This window comes from Macaca fascicularis, chromosome 16, assembly GCF_037993035.2.
Source record: "Macaca fascicularis isolate 582-1 chromosome 16, T2T-MFA8v1.1".
Lineage (NCBI taxonomy): Eukaryota > Metazoa > Chordata > Mammalia > Primates > Cercopithecidae > Macaca > Macaca fascicularis.
Genome location: NC_088390.1, coordinates 34,869,644 through 34,883,557, shown reverse-complemented (window position 1 = coordinate 34,883,557; position 13,914 = coordinate 34,869,644). Strand labels below are relative to the sequence as shown.

At 43.4% G+C, this 13,914-nt stretch overlaps 1 pseudogene; it reads right to left on the bottom strand.

Annotated features, from left to right (window-relative positions):
* Window positions 1–2,633: 2,633 nt before the first annotated feature.
* On the bottom strand, window positions 2,634–2,757 carry LOC141408893 (U4 spliceosomal RNA; annotated as a pseudogene).
* Window positions 2,758–13,914: the final 11,157 nt, after the last annotated feature.

The window sequence follows — 13,914 nt, the reverse complement described above, 5'->3', positions numbered from 1 at the left end:
AGCATTCTTATACACTAATAACAGACAAACAGAGAGCCAAATCATGAATGAATTCCCATTCACAATAGCGTCAAAGAGAATAAAATACCTAGGAATCCAACTTACAATGGATATAAAGGCCCTATTCAAGGAGAACTACAAACCACTGCTCAGTGAAATAAAAGAGGACACAAACAAATGGAAGAACATACCATGCTCATGGATAGGAAGAATCAACATTGTGAAAATGGCCATACTGCCCAAGGTAATTTATAGATTCAATGCCATCCCCATCAAGCTACCAATGACTTTCTTCACAGAATTGGAAAAAACTGCTTTAAAGTTCATATGGAACCAAAAAAGACCCCGCATTGCCAAGACAATCCTAAGTCAAAAGAACAAAGCTGGAGGCATCACGCTACCTGACTTCAAACTATACTACAAGGCTACGGTAACCAAAACAGCATGGTACTGGTACCAAAACAGAGATATAGACCAATGGAACAGAACAGAGCCCTCAGAAATAATACTACACATCTACAGCCATCTGATCTTTGACAAACCTGAGAAAAACAAGAAATGGGGAAAGGATTCCCTATTTAATAAATGGTGCTGGGAAAATTGGCTAGCCGTAAGTAGAAAGCTGAAATTGGATCCTTTCCTTACTCCTTACACGAAAATTAATTCAAGATGGATTAGAGACTTAAATGTTAGACCTAAAACCATAAAAACCCTAGAAGAAAACCTAGGTAATACCATTCAGGACATAGGCATGGGCAAGGACTTCATGTCTAAAATACCAAAAGCAACAGCAACAAAAGCCAAAATTGACAAATGGGATCTAATTAAACTAAAGAGCTTCTGCACAGCAAAAGAAACTACCATCACAGTGTACAGGCAACCTACAGAATGGGAGAACATTTTTGCAATCTACTCATCTGACAAAGGGCTAATATCCAGAACCTACAAAGAAAAACAAATTTACAAGAAAAAAACAAACAACCCCATCAAAAAGTGGGCAAAGGATATGAACAGCCATTTCTCAAAAGAAGACATTTATTCAGCCAACAGACTCATGAAAAAATGCTCATCATCACTGGCCATCAGAGAAATGCAAATCAAAACCACAATGAGATACCATCTCACACCAGTTAGAATGGCAATCATTAAAAAGTCAGAAAATCATTAAAAAATCATTAAAAAGTCAGGTGCTGGAGAGGATGTGGAGAAATAGGAACACTTTTACACTGTTGGTGGGATTGTAAACTAGTTCAACCATTGTGGAAAACAGTGTGGCGATTCCTCAAGGATCTAGAACTAGAAATACCATATGACCCAGCCATCCCATTACTGGGTATATACCCAAAGGATTATAAATCATGCTGCTATAAAGACACATGCACACGTATGTTTATTGCGGCACTATTCACAATAGCAAAGACTTGGAATCAACCCAAATGTCCATCAGTGACAGACTGGATTAAGAAAATGTGGCACATATACACCATGGAATACAATGCAATACTATGCAGCCATAAAAAAGGATGAGTTCATGTCCTTTGTAGGGACATGGATGAAGCTGGAAACCATCGTTCTCAGCAAACTATCGCAAGAACAGAAAACCAAACACCACATATTCTCACTCATAGGTGGGAATTTAACAATGAGATCACTTAGACATGGGAAGGGGAACATCACACACCGGGGCCTATTGTGGGGAGGGGGGAAAGGGGAGGGATGGCATTGGGAGTTATACCTGATGTAAATGACAAGTTGATGGGTGCTGACGAGTTGATGGGTGCAGCACACCAACAGGGCACATGTATACATATGTTAACAAACCTGCAGGTTCTGCACATGTACCCTAGAACTTAAAGTATAACATAAATAAATAAATAAATAAATGTATTAAAAAAGAAAAGAAAAGAAAAAGAAAAAAAAGCAGGTCACTTGCATGTACTTTACAATTATCAGACCCAAAAGGGGGAATCTTGTTCAAATAAGAATTAGGACCTGATGAGAAGTAAAGGTATTAAAAGAATAATCACTCTGAAAAACAAAAAAAAATCTTGGTTCTTTAACCAACAAAACGACTGAAATAAATAAACCTGTTATGTGAGTTTCGTGAATAAAAATTAACTCTGGGCTGGGCGTGGTGGCTCACGCCTGTAATTATAGCACTTTGGGAGGCTGAGATGGGCGGATCACCTGAGGTAAAGAGTTCAAGACCAGGCTGGCCATAGTAGATCTGTGCTCCAGGGAAGAAGCATGTTGATCAGGCCTAAGCAATCCGTGTATACAGTGTATGTATGACCATCCTCCAGTCTCGCTCAGGGATGGGCACATGATCCAATTAGAGCCAATGGGTGTAATAAGATTTTCTCTGGCTTTTTTGGGAAATAAGTTTTCTTACTTTCTCCCGAAAATGTAATATATGTATTAAATTCTCGAAATGGAGTCCAATCGTATGATCCTGGCTCACTGCAACCTCTCCTCCCAGGCTCAAACGATCCTCCTACCTCAGCTTCCCAAGTAACCGGGACTACAGGCATATGCCACCATGCTGGCTAATTTTTGTGGTTTTTTGTAGAGATGGGTTTCGCCGTGTTGCCCAGACTGGTCTTGAACTCCTGGCCTCAAAGGATCTGCCTGCCTCAGCCTCCCAAAGTACTAGGATTACAGGTGTGAGCCACTGTGCCCAGCCTTTGATTTTTCAATGAGCAATAATCATACCTCGGATAAATCTCTTTGGTTACAATACTGCCACTATGCAAAGTTTCTGAAATTTGATGATGATGATAATAACAAAAATAGTGAAATAGTTAACACTTATTGAGTGCCGATTATATGCCAGAGAGAGTTCTAAACACTCTACTTATTTACTCCTCACAATAACCATATTGGGTAGGTATAATTAATATTCCCTTTTAGAAATGGTGGAACTGGGCCTAGTGCAGTGGCTCACACCTGTAATCCCAGCACTTTGGTAGGCTGAGGTGGGCGGATTACCTGAGGTCAGGAGTTCGAGACCAGCCTGGCCAACATGGTGAAAAAGTTAGCCAGGCATGGTGACACACACCTGTAATCCCAGATACTCAGGAGGCTGAGGCAGGAGAATTGCTTGAGCCAAGGAGACAGAGGTTGCAGTGAGAGGAGATAGTGCCACTGCACTCCAGCCTGGCCAACAGAGTGAGACTCTGTCAAAAAAAAAAAAAAAGAGGGAAAGAAAGAGAGAGAGAGAGTGGAACTGAGGCACAGAGAAGAATTTTGATTAACTTACCTAAGTTCTTATAGCCGGTTTGTGGTGAAGCCAGTTGTCAAACTCAGCTTTCACCCTGAACCACTATATTCTTTTTTTTCTTTTCTTTTCTTTCTTTCTTTTTTTTTTTTTTTTTTTTTTGGAGACAGAGTCTTGCTCTGTCGCCCAGGCTGGAGTGCAGTGGTGCGATCTCAGCTCACTGCAATCTCTGCCTCCCAGGTTCAAGCAATTCTTCTACCCCAGCCTCCTGGGTAGCTGGGACTACAGGCGTGCATCACTGCGCCTGGCTAATTTTTGTAGTTTTAGTAGAGACAGGGGGTTTCACCATATTGGCCAGGCTGGTCTCGAACTCCTGACCTTGTGATCTGCCTGCCTTGGCGTCCCAAATTGATGGGATTACAGGCATGAGCCACCATGCTCGGCCTATATTTTTTTTTTTTTTTTTTTTTTTTTTTTGAGACGGAGTCTCACTCTGTTGCCTAGGCTGGAGTGCAGTGTCACGATCTCGGCTCACTGCAGCCTCCACCTCCCAGGTTCAAGCAATTCTATTTCCTTGAGAGAATATAAAGACTGGAATTGCTATTTCCTTTTGCTGTGAAGCCCCAGAACAAAGGCAACTCAGTGGAAAACACATTCTGGAGATAAAACCAGATCACTGAAGACCTGGAACTAATTCTGTCTAAAGGCAGTCCTGACCCTGGAGTTTTTGGCATGCGCGTGCCAAAACATTCCCATTTTTCTTAAGCTACGTTGGGTCTGGTTCTCTTTCATTTGCAACCAAATAGTCCTCACACAGAACTGTTTATTTTTTGGCCTTTCCCACCAGGCTGTGATCTACACGAGCATATGAATGTTTGTCTTATTTATATCTATGTCCACAAACTTAGCATAATGTACATAATGACATTCAACAAATGTTTGCTATCAGTTCAATAATTCTGCAAACATTTTCTCCTATGTGTCAGAAATTGGGTTAGGTGTGGGAGATGTCAAGAAGAGTGACTGAAAGCTGTTTGCCTGGAGTGTATGGAAGAATAGCTGCCGCAAAGGTTAGTGTGATCAAGAACTCTAGGAAAAGATGTACACACATGCTAGAGTTCTCTGGAGGTTACTGTCACTTTGGCGCTATGTGCCTGGCTGATGGGTATATCTAGAGTCTTATACATGTCAGTTGTTTTCAGGATTGTCTAAGGTTCTAAGAATGTGTTGTGGTCACCTGCTTCCCAAACTGATGTACATACCAGTTATAGCTAGTTCTGCCATGTAAATTATGTATTTTCTGCTATGCTTCTCTGCGTCTCTTGACTCCCAAAAGTGTATACTGTAAAATGAATATGCCCTACCCATGTCTCAGACTTATGGTGAAGATCCTGTCTGCATATGAAAGTTCTGTTGTATCCAGGTGATAACTGCTTTCTTTCACCTGACCACAAGTGCTAATATATTCTACTGTAGCTAGCATCCCCACAAAAAACATATCAGTTAGCCTCACTAGCAGTTCCATTCCACTTGTAGTGAACATCTGTTGTTCTTGTCTGTCCCAAATTTCTCCCTCTTCTTCTGGCAAAAAGTACCCTATGGCCGGGTGTGGTGGTTCACACTTGCAATCCCAGGACTTTGGGAGGCTGAGGTAGGTAGGTCACTTGAGCTCAGGAGTTTGAGACCAGCCTGGTCAACATAGGGAAACCCCGTCTCCACAAAAATTACAAAAATTAACTGGGTGTGCTCGTATGCACCTATAGTCCCAGCTACTAGGGAGGCTGAGGTGGGAAAATCACTTGAGTCTGGGAGTTTGAGGCTGCAGTGAGCCCTGTTTACACCACTGCACTCAAGCCTGGGTGACAAAGTGAGACCCTGTCTCAAAAGAAACCATTTTTTTTTAAGTACTCTACAGTTCTTAGAGAAGTTTCCTCTCCATTGTTCTGTGGAGTTCTTGTGGAGTTATTACTCTGGGGCCTCTTGCTACAGATGGGCACACCATCACAGCGTGGGCAGCCAAAATAGCTCACCCCTTGGTGAAGCAACTGGGCCAGGGAAGGGCACATGACACAGAGCCCAAGCTGGACCACTCAGAGATGTTCATTTGGATTTTATATACTGCTTTGTGAGAGTGAGTTTTGCTTTGCCTTTGGGCTCATAAACTGGGATGATGTAAATCTAGACTTTCTATGAAAGTTCTTCCCATGCAGACCCCATCTCCCTTATCCAGCATCCCTCTGTTGCATAAAATAAACTACCAAGATGCAAGCTTTCCTCCGTATGATCTATGTGAAACCTGCTTAAATTGCTTATAGAAGCATGTCTATGGTTCATAAGCTCCAAGTTCTGATCTCATCCTCACAAAGTTTCAAATGCCTTCAAATTCTACATTTACAATATTCTAACATTTCTGTGTTGAGTAAATTTATGAAGAGGAAAAATAAAGGGCAAGTTTCATGATAATCATTTTCATGGTGCCATATGATAAGCGGGCCAGACCTCTGTCCCTTCTTCAGGGGTTTCTGAGCAGTGAGTAGGAGAGAGCAGGTTATGCAGGAGAGGTCTCCGCAGTGAGTAGGAGAGAGCTGGTTATGTAGGAGAGGTTGTTTAAAACCTGAACTTTGAGACACTCACTGTCTCTAGTGGGTATAATACAACATACCATTAAAGGAAGCATTTTTTTTTTTTTTTTTTTTTGATACAGAGTCTCACTCTATTGCCCAAGCTGGAGTGCAGTGGCACAATCTCGGCTCACCACAACCTTTGCCTCCCGGGTTCAAGCAGTTCTCGTGCCTCAGCCTCCTGAGTAGCTGGGATTACAGGCATGCACCACCATGCTGGGCTAATGTTTGTATTTTTAGTAGAGAAGGGGTTTTGCCGTGTTGGCCAGGCTGGTCTCGAACTCCTGGCCTCAAGTGATCTGCCTGCGTTGGCTTCCCAAAGTGTTGGGATTATAGGCGTGAGCCACTGCACCTGGCCAAAGGAAGCATTTGATTAAAACAGATATTAGAAATTTTCCTTGTTCATTTCCTGTGTGTAAACAGTATTGATGGCAGCATTCAGTGTTGAGGTGTATTAAACTACGTGGCAGCAGTGGGAAGCACCCAAGTCCCCAGTTCACCAGCTGTATCCCCTGCCCCAATATGGACACTCAACTTTATAACAAAACTCAATCTATAGAGAAAAATACCCAGGAATTGGGAGCTGGGTGTGGTGTGTGGAGAGACAGAAAAAAGGGAGACAGAGTCAAACACTTAACAAAACTTTTTAAGCTCCTACAGCGCTGATTTTTCAGTTACAGGGCCTAATATATTTTGTTTTTCCCAAACTTAAACTGATTTGGGCCGGGCGCAGGGGCTCACACCTGTAATCTCAGCACTTTGGGAGGCCAAGGCGGGCGGATTACGAGATCAAGAGATCGAGTTCAGCTTGGCCAACATGGTGAAACCCCGTCTCTACTAAAAATACAAAAATTAGCAAGGCGTGGTGGTGCACGCCTGTAGTCCCAGCTACTTGGGAGGCTGAGGCAGGATAATTGCTTGAACCCGAGAGGCGGAGGTTGCAGTGAGCTGAGATCAGGCCATTGCACTCCAGCCTGGCAACAGAGCGAGACTCCATCTCAAAAAAAAAAAAAAAAAAAAAAAGGCTGATATGAATTGTCACCTTTTTCTTTCTTTCTTCTTTGTTCTTTTAGACAGGGTCTTGCTCTGTCACTCAGGCTGAAGTACAGTGGTGATCATAGCTCACTGCAGCCTCGAACTCCTGAGCTCAAGGGATCCTCCAGCTTCAGCCTCCCAAGTAGCTGGGACTTACAGGCACACACCACTATGCCCAGATAATTTTTTTACCTTTATTTTTTGTAGAGACAGGGTCCAGCCATGTTGCCCAGGCTGGTCTCGAACTCTAGCCTCAAGTAATCCTTCTGACTTGGCTTGCCAAATTCGTGGGATTATATGCGTGAACCACTGCACCTGGCCCCAAAAGACTTCCTACTGGTATATTACTCCTATTTGGTAAAGAGAAGTCCAAAGAGGAAGCCTAAAGAAAATCCCAAGCCAATAAAATACTAACTTATTTTATGTTTTGATTGCCAGCTGTTTATGTTTCATATGCTGTGTGGCAGAAATCTGGTAGGAATTGATGTAGATTTTTTTTAATCCTGGCAGATGTCAGCCAAAGCAAAGGGCATAACAAAATCACCAACTGGTTCTGAAGATACATTCCAAAAACCTCTCAGTCCACAAACATGCTGCCCAACCCTTCCTATAGTCACAGATGTCCCAGACAATCAACCGTGATGCACTGATCATGGGATGCCTGCCAGAAGATAGTGTCAGAGAAGTGGGATGAATATTTACCTCCTTACACATACACAGTAATAGCTAACACTATAAAACATTTTCCATGGACCAGGCATGGTGCTAAGCACCTTACATGTTACTTAATCTAACTTACTTAATCTTCACACAACCCTCTGAAGAAGGTAACATTAACCCCATTTTACAGATAAAGAAAAGAATCCTCGGCTTGGTTATGAAAATGACACAAAGTAAGGGCAGTCACCGACCTTCTACATGAAACTCCAAAGTCAATGTCTTTTTTTTTTTTTTTTTTTGAGACAGAGTCTCACTGTGTCGTACAGTGGCACAATCTCAGCTCACTGCAACTTCCACCTCCTGGGTTCAAGCAATTCTCCTGCCTCAGCCTCCTGAGTAGCTGGGATTACAGGCATGAGCCGCTGCACCCAACCCAAAGTCAATTTGTTTTTGTTTTGTTTTTGAGACTGAGTCTCACTCTGTCTCTAGGCTGGAGTGCAGTGGTGGTGCAATCTTGGCTCACTGCAACCTCCGCCTCCTGGGTTCAAGCAATTCTCCTGCCTCAGCCTCCCAAGTAGCTGGGACTACAGGCGTGTACCACCACGCCCAGCTAATTTTTGTATTTTTTCTTTAGTAGAGACAGGGTTTCACCATGTTGGCCAGGATGGTCTTGATCTCTTGACCTTGCAATCCACCCACCTGGGCCTCCCAAAGTGCTGGGATTACAGGTGTGAGCCACCGCACCCAGCCCAAAGTCAATGTTTTTAACTGCTGCTGTATTGTACTACTTTTCCATCCACTGCTTCATTTCTTCAGGGCTGGATTTATTTTGGACTCTGAGGGAGCTTCTTTTTTTTTTTTTTTTTTGAGACAGAGTGTCGCTGTGTCGCCCAGGCTGGAGTGCAGTGGCGCCATCTCGGCTCACTGCAAGCTCTGCCTCCTGGGTTCACGCCATTCTCATTACTCAGCCTCCCGAGTAGCTGGGACTACAGGCATCCGCCACCTTGCCCAACTAATTTATCGTATTTTTAGTAGAGACGGGGTTTCACTGTGTTAGCCAGGATGGTCTCGATCTCCTGACCTCATGATCCACCCTCTTCAGTCTCCCAAAGTGCTGGGATTACAGGCATGAGCCACCACGCCTGGCCTGAGGTGGCTTCTTTAACTTATTAATGGCTTGGTGCAGATGTGTATCTGATAGGTACTTGATACTAAAAGGTTTTTAGGTCAGGACTTTCTTATATTGAATTGTGTTCTACCAACTGTTGCGTACTTGGCCCAAGTACCTTGGCCCTTATGGGTTAAAAAGGAAGAATCTGTTGCCTCCATGTGCAGGGCATTTTAAAAGGATTGGCATTTTTAAAAGATTTTCACAAAATGGATCACATTATATGAGAATATAGAGCTCAAGAAGAAACTCTGTACATGATCAGCTTTATTTTCCAGTCTGTAAAACCACACTTCTATCAGGCATCCTTCTGTAGACATGTTTGAGTGAGATGGGCAACAGAGCAAGACTCTGTCTCAAAAAAAAAAAAAAAAGGCTCAGCTTGGTGGCTCACGCCTGTAATCCCAGCAATTTGGGAGGCCGAGGCGAGCAGATTGCCTGAGCTCAGGAGTTCAAGACCATCCTGGGCAACACAGTGAAAACACATCTCTACTAAAATACAAAAAAAATTAGCTGGGTGTGGCGGTGTGCGACTATAGTCCCAGCTACTCAGGAGGCTGAGACAGGAGAATTGCTTGAACCCGGGAGGCAAAGGTTGCAGTGAGCTGAGATCATGCCACTGCAATCCAGCCTGGGCGACCGTGCAAGACTCTGTCTCCAAAAATAAAAGATAAAAATAGAGACAGGGTCTTGATTTATTGGTCAGGTTGGTCTCAAACTCCTGGCCTCAAGCAGTCTTCACACCTCCGCCTCCCAAAGTGCTAGAATTATAGGTGTGAGCCCTTGCACCAAACCTGCTTTTTGTTTGCTTGTTTTAAAAGCTCACAGCCAGGCATAGTGGCTCACAGCATTCCAGCCTGGGCGTCAGTGCGAGACTCAGTCTTGAAAATAAAAAGATAAAAATTAAAATAAGGATCCGAAAAGCAAGCTATCTGCTTCAGTGGGATGTGTATATGATTTGTTCTCAACACTACCTCTTGTAGTAAGGGTCCTTGCTCTTTGAGTTGGTCATTCCTCTCTTCACCTATGTTGTCAACCACTCTCAGATGGCAACTCCCCCTCAGCATTAAAAACATGCCCTAGTTTCTTCTTCTTTGGGGAGAAAAGAAAGATTACTTTCGTCTCTTCTGTCTACAGCCAAGCTTCTTGGAATTCCAAATTATCTATCTTCCCACCTCTACTGAAATTGATCTTGCCAAGGTCAAGACTGACTTCCTGGTTGCAATGTCTAGTGAAGTCATTTAATACTTTTCTTCCTGTCATCTGCAGTATTTGACATCATTGACACTCCTTCCATCTTGAAACTGTATTCCTCCTTGGCTTTTTCAACACCACTCAAAACCAGATTTCCTTCCACCTTCCTGTCCTGGCAGGGTCCTCTTCCTTCACCTACCCCTTAAAAGATGCCCCTCCAATCCTGATCTCTTTTCCTGAAATTGTGATAGCAAGAATGTTCTCTTCTAGTTATTTCATACATTTGGGAGTGGAAAGAGATTCAGGCTTTCCCTAGTAATTTTAAATTTTTTTATGGAAAATTTCAAATATATTCAAAAGGAGTGCAATAAATAATAAACTTCCACGTGTCTGTCACCTAGCTTGAACTCATATAAACACTTTATCATTCTCTTTTACCTCTTCTGCCATAAGCCCTTATTCTCCCTGCTGGAGTTTTGTTTTGTTTTTTTTTAGTTTATTTTAGAGACAGGGTCTCACTGTCTCTCCGAGGCTGGAGTGCAGTGGCACAATCATAGCTCACTGAAGCCTCAAATTCCTGGGCTCAGGCAGTCCTCCGCATTCAGCCTCCCAAGTAGCTTAGACTACAGGTGTGTGCCACCATACTCAGCTAATTAAAAATTTTTTTTTGTAGAGATAGAGGTCTCACTATGTGTCCCTGGCTGCTCTTCAACTCCTGAACTCAAGCAGTCTTCCTGCCTAGTGCTCCCAAAGTGCTGGGATTATAGACATGAGCCATTCACACCCACTCAACACCCCCGAAGTATTTTTATTTATTTATTTGTTTGTTTATTTATTTATTTATTTATTTATTAATTTTTTCGAGACAAAGTCTCACTTTGTCACCCAGACTGGAGTGCAGTGGCACAGTCTTAGCTCATTGCAACTTCTGCCTCCCAGGTTCAAGTGATTTTCCTGCTTCGAGTAGCTAGGATTATAGGCATGCCCCACTATGCCAGCTAATTTTTTTGTTTTTAGTAGAGCATGCTCAGCTAATTTTTTTGTATTTTTAGCAGAGATAGGCTACTTGGCCAGGCTGGTCTCAAACTCCTGAACTTGTGATCCACCCGCCTCAGCCTCCCAAAGTGCTAGGATTACAGGTGTGAGCCACCTCTCCCAGGCCCCTGGAGTATTTTTAAATAAACCTCTTGTAAATTATAACATTTCACCTGTATATACTTCAGTATGTATCTGTAACAAAGACCTTTATTGTAACATTACCACAATATCATTATCACACCTGTACAAAAATTTTTTTAAAAAGTTTCCTTTTTGGCCGGGCGCAGTGGCTCAAGCCTGTAATCCCAGCACTTTGGGAGGCCGAGACGGGCGGATCACGAGGTCAGGAGATTGAGACCATCCTGGCTAACACGGTGAAATCCCGTCTCTACTAAAAAATACAAAAAACTAGCCGGGCGAGGTGGCGGGCGCCTGTAGTCCCAGCTACTCGGGAGGCTGAGGCAGGAGAATGGCGTAAACCCGGGAGGCGGAGCTTGCAGTGAGCTGAGATCCAGCCACTGCACTCCAGCTCGGGCGACAGAGCGAGACTCCGTCTCAAAAAAAAAAAAAAAAAAAGTTTCCTTTTTTTTGGTTGTTTTTTGTTTTTTTGAGATGGAGTTTCACTCTTGTCACCCAGGCTGGAGTGCAATGGTGCGATCTTGGCTCACTGCAACCTCCGCCTCCCAGTTTCAAGCCATTCTCTTGCCTCAGCTTCCCGAGTAACTGGGATTACAGGTGGGAGCCATTGTGACTGGCTAATTTTTGTATTTTTTTTAGTAGAGATGGGGTTTCACCATGTTGGCCAGGTTGGTCTTGAACTCCTGACCTCAGGTGATCTGCCTACCTCGGCCTCCCAAAGTGCTAGGTGTGAGCCATTGTGGCCGGCCCCCATCTCTATTTTTTTTTTTTTTTTTTTTTTTTTTGAGACATAGTCTTGCTCTGTTGCCAGGCTGGAGTGCAGTGGCACCATCTCAGCTCACTGCAACCTCCGCCACCTAGGTTCAAGCAATTCCCTGCCTCAGCCTCCTGAGTAACTAGGACTACAGGCGTGCCACCATGCCCGGATAATTTTTTGTATTTTAGTAGAGACGGGGTTTCACCATGTTGGCCAGGATGGTCTCGATCTCCTGACCTCGTGATCCGTCTATTTTTAAAAAGAAAGAAAAAGCAACTCTACTAATTTTTACTATTATTTCCTCTCCTTTTGAAAGGCTATGTTAAATTCCCATACACCCGTGCCACTTCTGGCTTTGATGACCTTCACTCCCTTATCACACCATAGGGGCAGCCCTTATTGCTCAGGACACACATGAACACAGAGATTTTCCCCATTACTGCTAAGAGACCCAACAGTCTGCTTTGGAATTAGATAATGCATCGAGAAAGCTAGCATTTATCTCAGATCAGACTATTTGAATGATAGGAGGAACATAGGATTGAGAAACTTTCGTTCCCTGGAGGGGAATACGCCAGTTGTGAAAAGCCCAAAGTTGTAAATTGTCAGATGGTGACTGCCTGGGAAACCTATCAAGATTCCTGACAGCTCAGCTGAGAACCTAATTACCAGTTACAAAGAGAGACAGGAAAAACGTGTTGTCAGAGTGCGCCTGGTCAGAGAGAATGAAGTATGATGTCCCAGCCTCATCACCAGCCTCCTTCTTGTTTCGACTAGAACAAAACACAATTAGTATAATTGACATTACACATGTTTATTATCTGGAACAAAGGAACCATGTCAAACCATAACTCTGTGTCAGCTGAGTCTTTGGTGATCACATAAACTGAACAATGGCATTTGACCTGATTGTGCAAAAACACTTCCGGGATTCTCAGTGCCAAGGATAATACCATCCTGTACTTAACTTTTCACCTGGAGTTTACACAAACTTCAACAAATCCTCCTAATTTCCCGGAGTGAAGAGGAGCAGTGATCTTTTGTTCTAGTGAAGCCCAGAGAGGGATAAGAACTTACCTAAAGCCACACAATCAGCAAATCAGCATCTTTTCTTTTTTTTTTTTTTTTTTTCTGAGACAGAGTCTCTCACTCTGTCACCAAGGCTGGAGTGCAATGGCATGATCTCAGCTTACCGCAACCTCTGCCTCCTGGGTTCAAGCGAGTCTCCTGTCTCAGCCTCTCGAGTAGCTGGGATTACAGGTGCCTGCCATGACACCCGGCTAATTTTTCTTTCTTTTTCCTTTTTTTTTTTGTGTGTGTGTTTTTGTAGAGATGGGGTTTCACCGTGTTGCCCAGGCTGGTCCAGAATTCCTGAGCTCAGGCAATCCACCTGCCTCGGCCTTCCAAAGTGCTAGGATTACAGGTGTGAGCCACCGTGCCTGGCATCAGCATCTTATTTTCTAAGGAAAATAAATTAGTATCAGCCATGCTGCAACACCAACATGAGGAAATCAGCGCTCTTCACCAAGAATCCCTGTGCTGGGGAAAACCAACATTAGTGTATTCACATGCTAGTTTTTACAAAGACTTCTAGTCTTGCAAAACTCACCCACACTTCCCACTCTCTTACCTCAATTGTATCAGCAGTAATTGAGCATGAATGCTAACTTTCTCAGTGGGAGATTTTTTTTTTCTTTCAGTTCTTGAAAACAGGGACCTGGCACTTACAGCAGCGGGGGGATAGAGAGAGAATTAATATTTACTGGGGACCTATTATATTCCAGATAGTATGGTTTACCTCTATCTAATCTGTAAGCCAACTGGCAAAGTAGATGCTAGTATAGATATCATCAGATGCAATACCTGGAGCTCAGAAAGTTTGAGTAAATTGCCCAAGCTCACATATTTAGTAAATGGCAGAGCAGAATTTTTAACTTTTTATTTATCTGTTTATGTACCTTTTTTTTTTTTTTTTGAGACGGAGTCTCACTGACGCCCAGGCTGGAGTGCAGTGGCGCAATCTCGGCTCACTGCAAGCTCCGCCTCCTGGGTTCATGCTATTCTCCAGTCTCAGCCTCCCCAGTAG